The sequence below is a fragment of the Caretta caretta genome, chromosome 1 (assembly GCF_965140235.1).
Source record: "Caretta caretta isolate rCarCar2 chromosome 1, rCarCar1.hap1, whole genome shotgun sequence".
In the NCBI taxonomy this organism is placed as follows: domain Eukaryota; kingdom Metazoa; phylum Chordata; order Testudines; family Cheloniidae; genus Caretta; species Caretta caretta.
Genome location: NC_134206.1, coordinates 306,854,032 through 306,868,224, shown reverse-complemented (window position 1 = coordinate 306,868,224; position 14,193 = coordinate 306,854,032).

Below are 14,193 nucleotides of genomic sequence, written 5' to 3'. Positions count from 1 at the left end.
CCGCCGCTTCCTGAAGCTCCCATTGGCCGGGAACAGCGAAGCGCCGCCACGCGGGCTGTAGGGGGCTGTGCAAATGTAAACAGTCTGGCGGTCTGCCAGCGGATTATCCAGGTTGCCCACCACTGATCTAGCCAGTATCCTGTCTTCTGGCAGAGGCTGATGCCAGAAGAACAGGGTAACTGTTGAGTGATCCATCCCTTGCCTTCCAGTCACAGCATCTGACAGTCAGCGGTTTTGGGACCCCTAGAACATGGGGATGCATTCCTTGACAGTCGTCACTAATAGCTATTGCTGGACCAATTCTCCATTAATTTATCTAATTCTTTTTTGAACCCAGTTATAGTTTTGGCCTGCACAACATCCCCTGGCAGTGAGTTCCACAGGTTGGCTGTGTGTTGTGTGAATACTTCCTTTTGTTTGTTTTAAACTCGCCGCCTATTAATTTCATGAGGTGACCCCTTCCAGCTGCATCGAATGAGCAATAGCTGGAAGCCTTGAACAGTTCTGACATTCATAGTAATATCGGGTTTAGATAAAATGTCGCCTAAAACAATGACTTTAGTTTGATGTTAGTTGTATGGTTAGGTGGGCAGAAAACCTCCACTTTATTCCCTTATTTCCAATCCATGTATAGAGCTTTTTTATTTTTCATTTTTGTGGTGGGTCAAATATTACCTTTCTGGTCTTAAAGGAGATAATGAATGGAACATAATGGAATGGTATGACATTACTAAGTTATTTCATGGAAACTTCACACATAAAGCAAATCATTTTGATTGCTGTTCTTCATCCTCAGATAATGGCAGTAAAGGCTGTAAATTGATGATTTTCTTGTATATGTCTTTCAATACAGTGATTTAGCTGTTGATCAATTACCATATAGTACTGGATCCCAAATACAAGTTTACAATGTGCTAGATTGTGAGTTTGGAGAAAACAGTGTGCCTCAAGCCACTCTTCTGAGCAACAGTTCCTCTTCCTGATTCCTCTTGCTTGAGTGTGTGAAATTGTGATTTGTTGCTGGCCTGTACCAACATTAAACTACTCCTTCCCTTCCTCCATGCTGGCCTGGCTCAGGTGAACTAGCCAGCAAAATGTGTGTGTTCATTGGCATGTGAGAGAGGAGGGAGTAAAGCCTATTTCCCCAGCTCTCCTCACCAATCAACTCTGCCTCAGGAACAGTGGGTATGTAGTCACTCCTACCCAGAACTAAATTCTGGATAGCCTATGTAGAGACATGTAGTCCAAGTCACAATGCAGTCCAATAAAATAAAGTAAACAAAAAACTCTAATAATCTTTTATGTTAACCTCCGTCAATTTAAAAAAATTGTTAGAGCACAATTTGATAACTCATGTGCTTCTGAATTAGGCATAATTCCAGTAATATCCTTCACTAATATCAAATTGCAGATTAGTTTTATTTTGCTTTTTTCAAACTTCTGATGTCTATTGAGGAAGCGATATGTATAATGCAGAGCTTGCTCACATTTCCTTTTATGATCTCTTTCTTTGAGGATGATAGGCAGTAGAGTGGTAATTCAACTATAAACATAGGACTGGAAGGGACCTCCTGTTTCTTTGAGTGCACAGACCTGCTATCACAGGCAACCCCACCATATAGTGGTCATAAACTTATCAAGCTCCGTCTTAAAATCAGTTAGGTTTCTTGCCCCCACTACACCTGTTGAAAGCCTGTTCCAGAACCTCACTCCTATGATTGTTAGATATCTTCTGATTTCCAGACTAAATTTATTCATGGCCAGTTTATTCCCATTTGTTCTTGTGCCCACTTTGTCCTTTTGCTTAAATAACTCAGTTCCCTCCCTGGTGTTTGTAGAATGCAGTCATATTCCCTTATAGCTTTTGTTTTGCTTCGAAGAGATATTTGACATCAAAAGCCAACATACAAATGAATGAAAGCCAGGGCATGTTTTCAGATATAATGGTCATGTGTCCATTTGACAATGCCATTCTGAGTAATCCTGGCAGTCATTTTGGAAAGAATTTGAACATGAATGAACAAAGTAGTTGCTGATGGCAGAGTCTAAATAGAAACTTGCTTTCTCTCCTGTCCTGATCTTTGACTTGGTAGGCCCATGCCTTATGCCTCTCTGATAGGTGCTGTACAAACCCAAAACACAAGCCAAGAGAAAATAGATGGTTATAGATAGATGGATGGGGACGTATAAGGAAAGAATGAGGCAATATTGGTCAGCATGATAGTCAGTGGTCTCAGTGCACTGTTTTTTTGTAGGAATCATAGCAAAAGAGAGTTTCAAGGATGGACTGTAAGAAGGATAAGGAGGAGGCACCTTTGCTTATGTTTATGGGGCTGTCCTTCCCAGCTTGAGAGGCAGCACAAGAAAAAGCATCTACCAGTTCCAGTAAACAGACTTTTGGAGAGGGGCAGATCTCTGTATTCAGAAGTAGGGGGGAAAAACATCTATGCATATATTGCTGCAATAATGTTGTAATTTGTATCAAGAAAAAATGATGTGGCCCAGATTAGCTGTTGGTTAGTGATATCTCGAGTACGTACTGTGGTTCACTAAACTTGTATGTAGACGTTCTGATGATGAATAAGATCTGTTTAAGATTTTGTCCTGAAAAATCAAAGATGAGTTATATGTTTGCTGATGATCTACTAATATATTTCTTCCCACTCTTAGCTTATCTTACCCCTTCTCTTGCATTACTAGTGACAATAGATATAACAAAAACCGAAGTCAATCAAGAGTAAAACAGCATTTGCAAAAGGTGTCCTTTCCCCCTAAGTTTCTTAATAAAATCCTCTAATACGCACTATGTCCAAGACCCTGTTCCCAAGCCCTATCACAAACCACTGGAGGCTCTTGTGCTTAAACGAAAGAAAACTCCATTCTCAGACTGGCCTCATTTATTGGGTTTAGACAATACAAAAAACAAAAGGCAGTAAGCCTCAGAAGTCCTGTGCAGTGCTTCTGGACTGGCTGCTTAAACAAACCAAAGTATAGACAACAGATAAACAAACCAGGGCTTAATACTCAAGTCTACACAACTAGACTCCCTAAGCTTCCTGAGGGAAATGGAAGCAGGTTTCTTTAGCTGACCCTCCCTGGAGAATTTCCTCTCTTTATAAGTCCCTCTGTTAGGAATGCAACACACTCACCTTTATTTAATCAAGCTCATAAAGGGTCAGATGTCCTTTTCTCAACTCTCCAGAGCTACACGAGGAAATCTTCTGGTGGCTAGATTCCCCTGGAGTCCTACTGACCTAATGTCTAGGCTGATGTTGCTTCCTTTTATTAGAGAAACTGGGCAAGGGTTGTATCAAGAGATTCAGGACTGCTATACCTTATGTTGGGGGCCTGCTGGATCTGTATTGCTTGTCACAGAGACATTTGTTTTTCTTACATGTGGCCTAACTTATGTACAATAGATAGATAAATGTAGTTATCTCTGGGACATATCACACTGACTAGATATACATCATTTACCGAAATTTCCACTCTTGACGGGTACGTTAACTGAAAATATTTTCCATTTAACAGTATCCTTTAAAAGAAAGCATTTAGATACTGAGATCAAGAGAACAAAAATATTCCATTTAAATGAGAGCTCAGGTTGTATTGTGATGAAAAACTATGAATTTATTTGTACTTGATAAGAATGATGGGCCAAATTTCTATTTGCACTACAGTTGCTCTATGCCACTCTATCAGTGTAAAGGGGACTTAAAAGGGAGTATGCCTGGCCAGATATGTAAGATTTATGGTGTTCTTAATTAATCCTTTCCTTGCTTTTAAATTCTTAGGTTTGTGAATGGTGTAATAGGTAAATATACTGTTAGTTACTGTACCTTTTAAAATTAAAGTTATTTTTGATTAAATTTTGGAATTCATTAGAGGCAAAGAATGGGCAGGTCAGTTCCACTCCAACTTTAAACAACGTAAGTCAGTTTGTCCTTTGTTCTATAAGTAAAGGATGTTCTTGTTTAATCTTTGAGCATCACATTGATTGTTGTAATACTTTATATACAAATAGCAGCTATCTTTCCTGAACATGAAAAGGATGCCAGTTGGATCTCTGCTGGCACAATTTTTTAAATTAAACTTTGTTTTGAGAAGAAAGACCTCTTCAATCTCTGCATTGGGACTGTGGTTATTATCCACGTGAGTATCTATCTGTTTCAGTAAAGTTTTCAGTGTTTTCCTTCTATTATTTAAAAATGAAAACAAACAAACAAAACTCCTTTTATCCTACATCTAAAATAATAACACTTACTGTTTGCATAGCACTTTATATTTTCAAACAGCTTAATAAACAATGGGCCGTATTAATTCTATGTGTAACTCCACTGTCTTCATTGGAATTGCACCAGATATGCAGTTGAGGTAAAATCCTTGCTTCCTGGAAGTTAATGGGAAAACCTCCCATTGATTTCAGTGGGGCCAGGTCACTCTTGGTCACTTACTGAAATAAGCCTCATACTCCCACTTTGTGTAGCTGGGTAAGTTTAATTATTTCCCTTTTACAGATGGAATACTGAGACACAGAATACCAGAGTTGATGTGATTGATGGTGTAATTACAAATTTGGTGTAAGTTGAACTAAAGGAAACAAGTGTAAATGGGTGTAAAATAGTGCAACTTTCACCCTCATGGCATTCAATGGATATACAAAACATTTTAAGACAAAAAAAGGAAATCACTCCAGAATTGAGCACTCCTGAATTTGGAGAGTCAAGTTCTGGATCTGAATCTAAACTTTCCCAGTGTTCAGGGTGACTAGATTTGGAGTTCAGATTTGGCACATTATATATACAGACAGATTTGAGCTGCAAACCCAGATCTATTGTTTTGGTTCAGCCACATCCATATAAACAAATGTAACTTACTTGCTGCAGTGGTAGCAAGAAAAGCTACTTATGAGAGGATATAGGAAAAAGCATGTGCACCTGTTTTACACCAATTTAACTCCATTGATTCCTGATTGTATTAATGTAAGGGAAAAGGAGAATCACATTCTATTTGTGTGTGTGAAGGGGTTAGGTCTTTCTTTTATCCAGGCCCTTTCAGAGATCCAGAGAGGCCCAGGCCACTTCCATCTTTTGAGATCCCTAGCCATATTAAAAATAAAAAATGACGACACATGAAAATAAAATAAGGCACCCAAAAAAGAGTGAGACATAATCTGAATATTTCTCTTAATTGCAGCTCTAAGATCAAAGAGTGTGTCACATTTTGGTCTGATAGGGATGCTCATAAAAACTAGTTGCGAAACTTATCAAATGCCAAAAAATTAACAAGTGTGTAAATTTGAGGCCCCCTTTGAGCTTGAGGCCCAGGCTAAATGGCCCTCCTGGCCCCCCACTCTGATTGGCCCTGCTTTTATCTGACACTCTTGTCCTGTCAGGTGCTTTTTCCTGCAACACTAACTTCCCTTCTGCCATTCTGAGTGTAAGGCCATGTCTACACTATGGGCAGTACAGTGGCACAGCTCAAACGCTGTAGCTATGTTGACGTATCACCATAATGTAGACACTTCCTACAGTGATGGGAAGTGTTTTCATCACTGTAGATAATCTACCTCCCCAAGCAGCAGTAATTAGGCTGACAGAAGCATTCTAGTCGCATCTACACTCAGGGTTAGGTCAGCATAGCTATGGTGCTCAGGCGTGTGAATATTTTACTCCTCTGAGCAACATAACTATATCCATCTAAATTTTAAGTGAAAACCAGGCCTAAGTTACACTATTGTACCTGATCACTGAATGCAAAGGCTGGCAACTCCACTTTCCCATTTACACCCCTTTTCTGACCAGCTTGCCCTCAATGTGTAATTTATATCACTATTTGTGGCATTGTTGGATTTGAACAAGAGACTTCTATGGAAACTACATTTATTTATGGAGGCTGAATTTGACTCAGAGAGGTTAAATACCTGCCTAAGGCTAGGATTCAAATCAGTGGCAGAGCTGGGATTAGAATTAAGGAGCGTCTGGCTCCCTTTCCACAGAACCGTGGCAAAAATACTCGAGCTATTTGTAGCAGCTTTCAGTTTAGTCTCTGAATTCGGAGATGAGAAAGGGAGAAAGAATGAATCATCTGGGGGCCTCCTAAATTACTATTTTGGTGGTCCACCAGTTCAACACTCAAGTCATCTATCAAGTGTGGGGGTGGGAGAGTTTGCTGTTAAATACTAGCGTTGGGAATCCAGTTCCCACTGAACACATGGAGAGCTTGGGTAGTAGCCAAGGGGTTGGGTTGAGTTATTTTTAGGTTGTTATTTTTTTTCTTTCAGTAAAAATTTGGGAAAAGTTTCCAACATGTTTCCACATTTGTCTATTTATTGTGTATGTTGAACTGCAGTACATAGGTAGTATCGGCATAGTTACTATCAACCTGGCATGATAGCTCAGTGGTGTAAAACTCCCAGTGACTTCACTGGGACTTGGATTTGACCCACAAGAAGAAGGATGATACAGTGGCTAGGGTATTAGCCTCGGATTTAGGAGGTGGGGGTACAATTCTCTGTTCCTCCACAGCTTCATCTGTGATCTGCGCTTCAGTTCCACATCTGTAAAATGGGGATAATCATATTTTCCTGTGAGGGTGAATACTTTAACGATTGCAGGGTGCTCAGACACGAAAGTAATGGAAGCTGGATAACAACCTGTGATGGACAGATGCTGTGTAAGTGGGATGGCTGGGATGGATAGATGCTGTTCAAGTTAGATGGCTGCAGGCTATGAAGTATAAGAAAAGAAACTAAGGCTACATCTAGGCTACAAGTTACAGGTGTGATTCCCCTGCTTTTGTACATATACTCATGCTAGCTCTCATTGAGTATAACTAGCAGTGTAATTGCAGTAGCATGCGTACTGGCAGCACAGGCTCTGCTTAACTGTGCTGAGTAAGTACCTGCCTGAAATCGGGGAGTATGTATTTGACATGGCTAAGCCATGCCTCATCTACACTGCTATTTATACTCCCACTCCTGGATGAACGCTAATGTCAGAATCAGGTTTCAGAGTAACAGCCGTGTTAGTCTGTCTTTGCAAAAAGAAAAGGAGTACTTGTGGCACCTTAGAGACTAACCAATTTATTTGAGCATAAGCTTTCGTGAGCTACAGCTCGCTTCATTGGATGCATACTGTGGAAAGTACAGAAGATCTTTTTATACACACAAACCATGAAAAAATGGGTGATTATCACTACAAAAGGTTTTCTCTCCCCCCACCCCACTCTCCTGCTGGTAATAGCTTATGTAAAGTGATCACTCTCCTTACAATGTGTATGATAACCAAGGTGGGCCATTTCCAGAACAAATCCAGGTTTTCTCCCCACCCACCCCCAACACACACACAAACTCACTCTCCTGTTGGTAATAGCTTATCTAAAGTGATGACTCTCCTTACAATGTGTATGATAATCAAGGTGGGCCATTTCCAGCACAAATCCAGGGTTTAACAAGAACGTCTGAGGAAGGGGGGGGTAGGAAAAAACAAGGGGAAATAGGTTACCTTGCATAATGACTTAGCCACTCCCAGTCTCTATTCAAGCCTAAGTTAATTGTATCCAATTTGCAAATGAATTCCAATTCAGCAGTCTCTCGCTGGAGTCTGGATTGGAAGTTTTTCTGTTGTAACATCGCAACTTTCATGTCCGTAATTGCGTGACCAGAGAGATTGAAGTGTTCTCCGACTGGTTTATGAATGTTATAATTCTTGACATCTGATTTGTGTCCATTTATTCTTTTATGTAGAGACTGTCCAGTTTGACCAATGTACTTGGCAGAGGGGCATTCCTGGCACATATCACATTGGTAGATATGCAGGTGAACGAGACTCTGATAGTGTGGCTGATGTTATTAGGCCCTGTGATGGTGTCTCCTGAATAGATATGTGGGCACAGTTGGCAACGGGCTTTGTTGCAAGGATAGGTTCCTGAGTTAGTGGTTCTGTTGTGTGGTATGTGGTTGCTGGTGAGTATTCGCTTCAGGTTGGAGGGCTGTCTATAGGCAAGGACTGGCCTGTCTCCCAAGATTTGTGAAAGTGTTGGGTCATCCTTCAGGATACGTTGTAGATCCTTGATAATGCGTTGGAGGGGTTTTAGTTGGGGGCTGAAGGTGACAGCTAGCGGCGTTCTGTTATTTTCTTTGTTAGGACTGTCCTGTAGTAGGTGACTTCTGGGAACTCTTCTGGCTCTATCAGTCTGTTTCTTCACTTCTGCAGGTGGGTATTGTAGTTGTAAGAATGCTTGATAGAGATCTTGTAGGTGTTTGTCTCTGTCTGAGGGTTTGGAGCAAATGCGGTTGTATCGCAGAGCTTGGCTATAGACAATCGTGTGGTGTGGTCAGGGTGAAAGCTGGAGGCATGTAGGTAGGAATAGCGGTCAGTAGGTTTCCAGTATAGGGTGGTGTTTATGTGACCATCGTTTATTAGCACTGTAGTGTCCAGGAAGTGGATCTCTTGTGTGGACTGGACCAGGCTGAGGTTGATGGTGCGATGGAAATTGTTGAAATCATGGTGGAATTCCTCAAGGGCTTCTTTTCCATGGGTCCAGATGATGAAGATGTCATCAATATAGCGCGAGTAGAGTAGGGGCATTAGGGGACGAGAGCTGAGGAAGCGTTGTTCGAAGTCAGCCATAAAAATGTTGGCATACTGTGGGGCCATGCGGGTACCCATAGCAGTGCCGCTGATTTGAAGGTATACGTTGTTCCCAAATGTAAAATAGTTATGGGTAAGGACAAAGTCACAAAGTTCAGCCACCAGGTTAGCCGTGACATTATCGGGGATAGTGTTCTTGACGGCTTGTAGTCCATCTTTGTGTGGAATGTTGGTGTAGAGGGCTTCTACATCCATAGTGGCCAGGATGGTGTTATCAGGAAGATCACCGATGGATTGTAGTTTCCTCAGGAAGTCAGTGGTGTCTCGAAGGTAGCTGGGAGTGCTGGTAGTGTAGAGCCTGAGGAGGGAGTCTACATAGCCAGACAATCCTGCTGTCAGGGTGCCAATGCCTGAGATGATGGGGCGCCCAGGATTTCCAGGTTTATGGATCTTGGGTAGTAGATAGAATATCCCAGGTCGGGGTTCCAGGGGTGTGTCTGTGCGGATTTGATCTTGTGCTTTTTCAGGGAGTTTCTTGAGCAAATGCTGTAGTTTCTTTTGGTAACTCTCAGTGGGATCAGAGGGTAATGGCTTGTAGAAAGTGGTGTTGGAGAACTGCCGAGCAGCCTCTTGTTCATATTCCGACCTATTCATGATGACAACAGCACCTCCTTTGTCAGCCTTTTTGATTATGATATCAGAGTTGTTTCTGAGGCTGTGGATGGCATTGTGTTCTGCACGGCTGAGGTTATGGGGCAAGTGATGTTGCTTTTCCACAATTTCAGCCTGCGCACGTTGGCGGAAGCACTCTATGTAGAAGTCCAGTCTGCTGTCTCGACCTTCAGGAGGAGTCCACCTAGAATCCTTCTTTTTGTAGTGTTGGTAGGTAGGTCTCTGTGGATTAGTATGTTGTTCAGAGGTGTGTTGGAAATATTCCTTGAGTTGGAGACGTCAAAAATAGGATTCTAGGTCACCACAGAACTGTATCATGTTCGTGGGGGTGGAGGGGCAGAAGGAGAGGCCCCGAGATAGGACAGCTGCTTCTGCTGGGCTAAGAGTATAGTTGGATAGGTTAACAATATTGCTGGGTGGGTTGAGGGAACCATTGCTGTGGCCCCTTGTGGCATGTAGTAGTTTAGAAAGTTTAGTGTCTTTTTTCTTTTGTAGAGAAGCAAAGTGTGTGTTGTAAATGTCAGAATGTGTCCGTGAGCCAGGGAAACACACCCCTAGCTCATAGTGCAGATGTAGCCTTAGTGTCATCCCGGTGAGTGAAGAAAAGTGTAATAGTTTAATATACCACAAATCCTGAGCACTGGTCAAAAATTCCCAGTTGGAATATGGCCCATTAATTAAAATACAAAAATGTTATTGCACAGTTCATTTGCCAACAACATTAGTAGGGGGTGTGGTCTGTGGGTGAGAAGGGTCAGGTAAAGCCAAGGTATTGTGCATGATTATCCTGGAAATAAATGATAAATTACGATGGGAAATATCACAAGCAGAAGTAACTGTGGTTGGCAGCTATACGTCCCTCAGTGGTGCATAATGTAAGCATGGCAGTGGATTTTCAAGCATACTGGGGGCTTTCTGCTGTGGGGCAGGGGTGTGTCTCAGGCTGCTGGGGGTTGATGATTCTTTCAGCAGTTGCTGTATGTTTTTTATTAGTTATGACTGTCTCCGTGCTTATTTTATGTTTCTTTTGATCAACAATGTTGGGTTCTTTGGGACTAGCCTTAGGGTCCTGAGGCAGGCAGGTGGTGGTTAGAAGAGTGCCAGCATGAGTGCTATCATTTGAGGGTTATTTACTTTACATGGAATTAAAGTCTTTTAAAAATGTCATTAACACTGAAGCTGCCATAGCCATAGGTGCTATGTAAATTAAATAAACATGGATGCTCTGGCTCCTCTCTCAAGTTGCAAGCACATTCTTTGACTCACTAGCTGGGGTTTTCTACTCTGTTCAACAACTGGGTCAAGTCCTGGTCTGCCCTACTCATGCACATTGTCTCCCTGAAATCTGACTTTAATGGAACTAATCACATGATTTAGGTGAGATGGATTTAGCCCATATTTTGTGTCCACACTTCTGTGGTTTATTATCACAAAGGTTTTCCAAGGATCCTTGCAATTTACTATTTAATGACTTCCTGTGTCTGTTTCTCTGATCTTTCCACACCTTGCTGCTCCTTCCGCACTCTGGATGTGAAAGGGAAATGCTGAGCATGCTGTGCCTGAATGAGGTCATTCGCTTGTGCACATCTACTGCCTCACCAAAGACACTAAACAATCTGATAAACTTTGCTTATCCGAACAGCAAATTTGGAGCATGTTTGCAGTGTGTTAATGAGTCAGAAATCTGCCTCAGAACTGAGGACATTCTGAGTTTAGTAATCCCAACCCAGGAGAAACAACAAAACGTTTCATTAAAATGCACAAACATTTCTCAAACATCCACATTTGTATTGCAGGATTCTAGTTTTACATTGACTTAACCAGAAAGTCAGAAATAATTATTGTACAGCAATGTACAGAATAATCAGTTTTTCCTTTTCATAGCATTGGGTAGCCCATACGTTTAGAGTTTATAATAGTGCTAATAATTGCAAACCATTACTTGCACAGCTGTGTCTTCTCAAAGCAATCACACTCACTAATGCATATTTTTGGTTTATGTTTTTTGAGTGGAAGATGTGGAAAACTGGTGCCGTTGGTTGACATTTGGGTTCTTGGGATAAACAAGTCATCAAACAATATTAGCAGTAAAAGAATCTCGTGTTGATAAAACAGGATGCTACTTTATTTGGAAATAGTAGAATTGCAGAATGCAAATCGTCTAAAGGGCATATAACTCAAATTGCTAGATTTGAAAACTCCTGCAAGATTATGAAGGAGCAGGGTACAAAAAGCCAAGTGGTATGGTCAAAAGAGAATGATACTCAGCAATGAAAAAAATCCAGTCAAAGCTGTGTTGATGCATATGAACAGTATATATGTTAGAATTCAACTGTAGTCATTGTTCTGAATTGGTTGGAGATCTCTTGAATGTTCCCTCCATTCTGAAATATATGGATTCAAATGAATTAGAGAAGGAAAAAACCTGTTCGGTCATTGAGTCCCCCTTTGAATATTCTTCAGGATAGGCAGGTGAGGTTTTGCATGCCCTGTTTTGATTCATATACCACCTAATTTCTCCTCACTCTTGTACGTTGGCTTGGATCACATTTTTGTGTGTCAGTTCTGCCTACTCACTATCAGATGTAACCGGCCTCCACTGTTGCCTGCTTACGCAGGATCGTTCCATGCCATATATATTTGTGCATGCTTTTGTTCAGTCTACATTTAAAAGTTTCAAGCAATGGGGTGTAAACAGGTGTCTTTCCAACCTACCCTCAAACACAGGACACACATGAGATAGAGTCCAATTCACCCCTTCAATGGGGTTTAGTTTTATTAGCACAGAAATAAACACAGTAACATAAAATTCAGTTTGAATGCAGGCTTGGTTGCTCCTTGGATTTCTCCCTCCAGACTGCACAGATCATAATCTAGATCCTTTCTCTCTACAAAGCCACTTCTACTTTCCCTATAGCCAGGTGGGGTAATGCGAACCCCTGCCTTAGTGAATCCACAGAACCCAATTAACATTTTCCCAGTGGGACCAACACCTGCTAAGAGGAGCTGTGTCCACACCACCCCTTTCCCCTAAGATTTGCTACTGCTTGGGTAGTTCTATCAGTGGTAGTGATAGGCAAATGCTCATGGAAACAAGTCAAAAGTTGCCTTGTTGTCCAGCACTGTTCCAAGCACATTTAGAAGACCCAATGGTTAAAATGCCAGCAGCCACCTGAGTCCTGTCTGCGCTAGGGTTCTTGCTTTGTTACCAGTGGACACTGAACTGTGGTAGCAAATGTGGGAAATTTTAGGGAAAAGTGTAGTGTAGACAAGGCCTGGGAGGGGTATTTCAGGCAAACAATGTTAGCCTGTTACATGGGCCATCCACCACTACCGTTGGGAGACTATTCACTGACTAATAGATCTCACTTTCAGGAAGGTTTTCTTGATGACGAAATTCTCCTTTTAATTGCATGGGATTGCCCTGAGTTATTTCTCTTTGTACTATGCATAAAAATTCCTCTCCAGCTTTTGTGCTTATACCCTTCAAATATTAGATGCTCTTTAGTATCCCCTTTTAATTGTCAGGTAGTCAAGCTTTTTAAAATCTATTTATCTCTTTTAACTTCTCCTCAGAAATCAGTCTCTCCAGCTCGCTGACCATTTTTGTTGCTTTCCACTGGCCTTTCTCCCATTTATCAGTTGGATATTCAGATGATCACAAATGCACATAATGCCGTGTGAAGAAGGACTGTCCCCTCCTTACTCTGACACAATGTGTTGTGTATGCAGCCCCAAACTACACTAGTGTCTTTTGTGGCCATATCACATTGCAAGCAACGTATTGATTTTCCTGTCCATTATTACCCTTGGCTCTCATTGGCATTACTGCTTTCAAGTATTCTCCCTGTTATTGAGAAAGCTGTTAAAAACGGTAACAAACTCACACCACATCTCAGTAAAAATATTGGGCCAGATGCTTAGCTTCAGTGGAACTTCGCCCATTTTACCCCAGCTGAGGATCTGGCCCATTTTGTCCTGTCTGGCTGTCTTTGGTCTCTTTCTGGTTCCTTGTCAGTTTCCTTCTGTCTTCATTATCCAGCATTCCTGCTCTTTGGTATTGTTTTACTGCGCAGGTTTGCACCTTCTGCTGCTCATCTTTCCACCTTTATTATTCTCCTATTATTCTCCATTGTGGTGCACTCTTTGACAAACAGCAGCATCTCGGCCCAGCTCTATTCCCGTGAGTAATCTGCTGGTAGCTCCTCAAAAAGCAAGTCATGAGCCATTCCTGCTCCCCCTGTTTGCAGGCTGTGGATCAAATTTAAGTCCTGATTTAAGCTTTTTCTCCACCACACCTTGCCCCTTTTCTAACTGAACCCTTGGGAGTAAGGGAGTGGGTGCAAAGAGGCTAATACTTACAGTGCCTAGGCAGATAGCTTAGCCTTGCTTGTGCTCACGTGTACCTCCTCTCACCTTTGTGCTGGAGTGCAGCACAGTGTATACGAGTTGCAAGATCAAAGGCTGAAAGGCTGTTGAGTTCTCAGTACCACTCTGTCTGTGTCACTGATGCACACACTGGACACACTAGATACAAATTACATCCAGGTTTCAGAGTAGCAGCCGTGTTAGTCTGTATCCATAAAAAGAAAAAGAGTACTTGTGGCACCTTAGAGACTAACAAATTTATTACAGCATAAACTTTCGTGAGCTATAGCTCACTTCATTGGATGCATACAGTGGAAAATATAGTGGGGGGATTTTATATACACAGAGAACATGAAACAATGGGTGTTACCATACAGACTGTAACAAGAGTGATCAGGAAAGGTGAGCTATTACCAGCAGGAGAGCGGGGCGGGGGGGTGGGGGACCTTTTGTAGTGATAATCAAGGTGGGCCATTTTCAGCACTTTACAAGAACAGTAGGAGGGGAAATAAACAAGGGGAAATAGTTTTACTTTGTGTAATGACACATCCACCCCCAG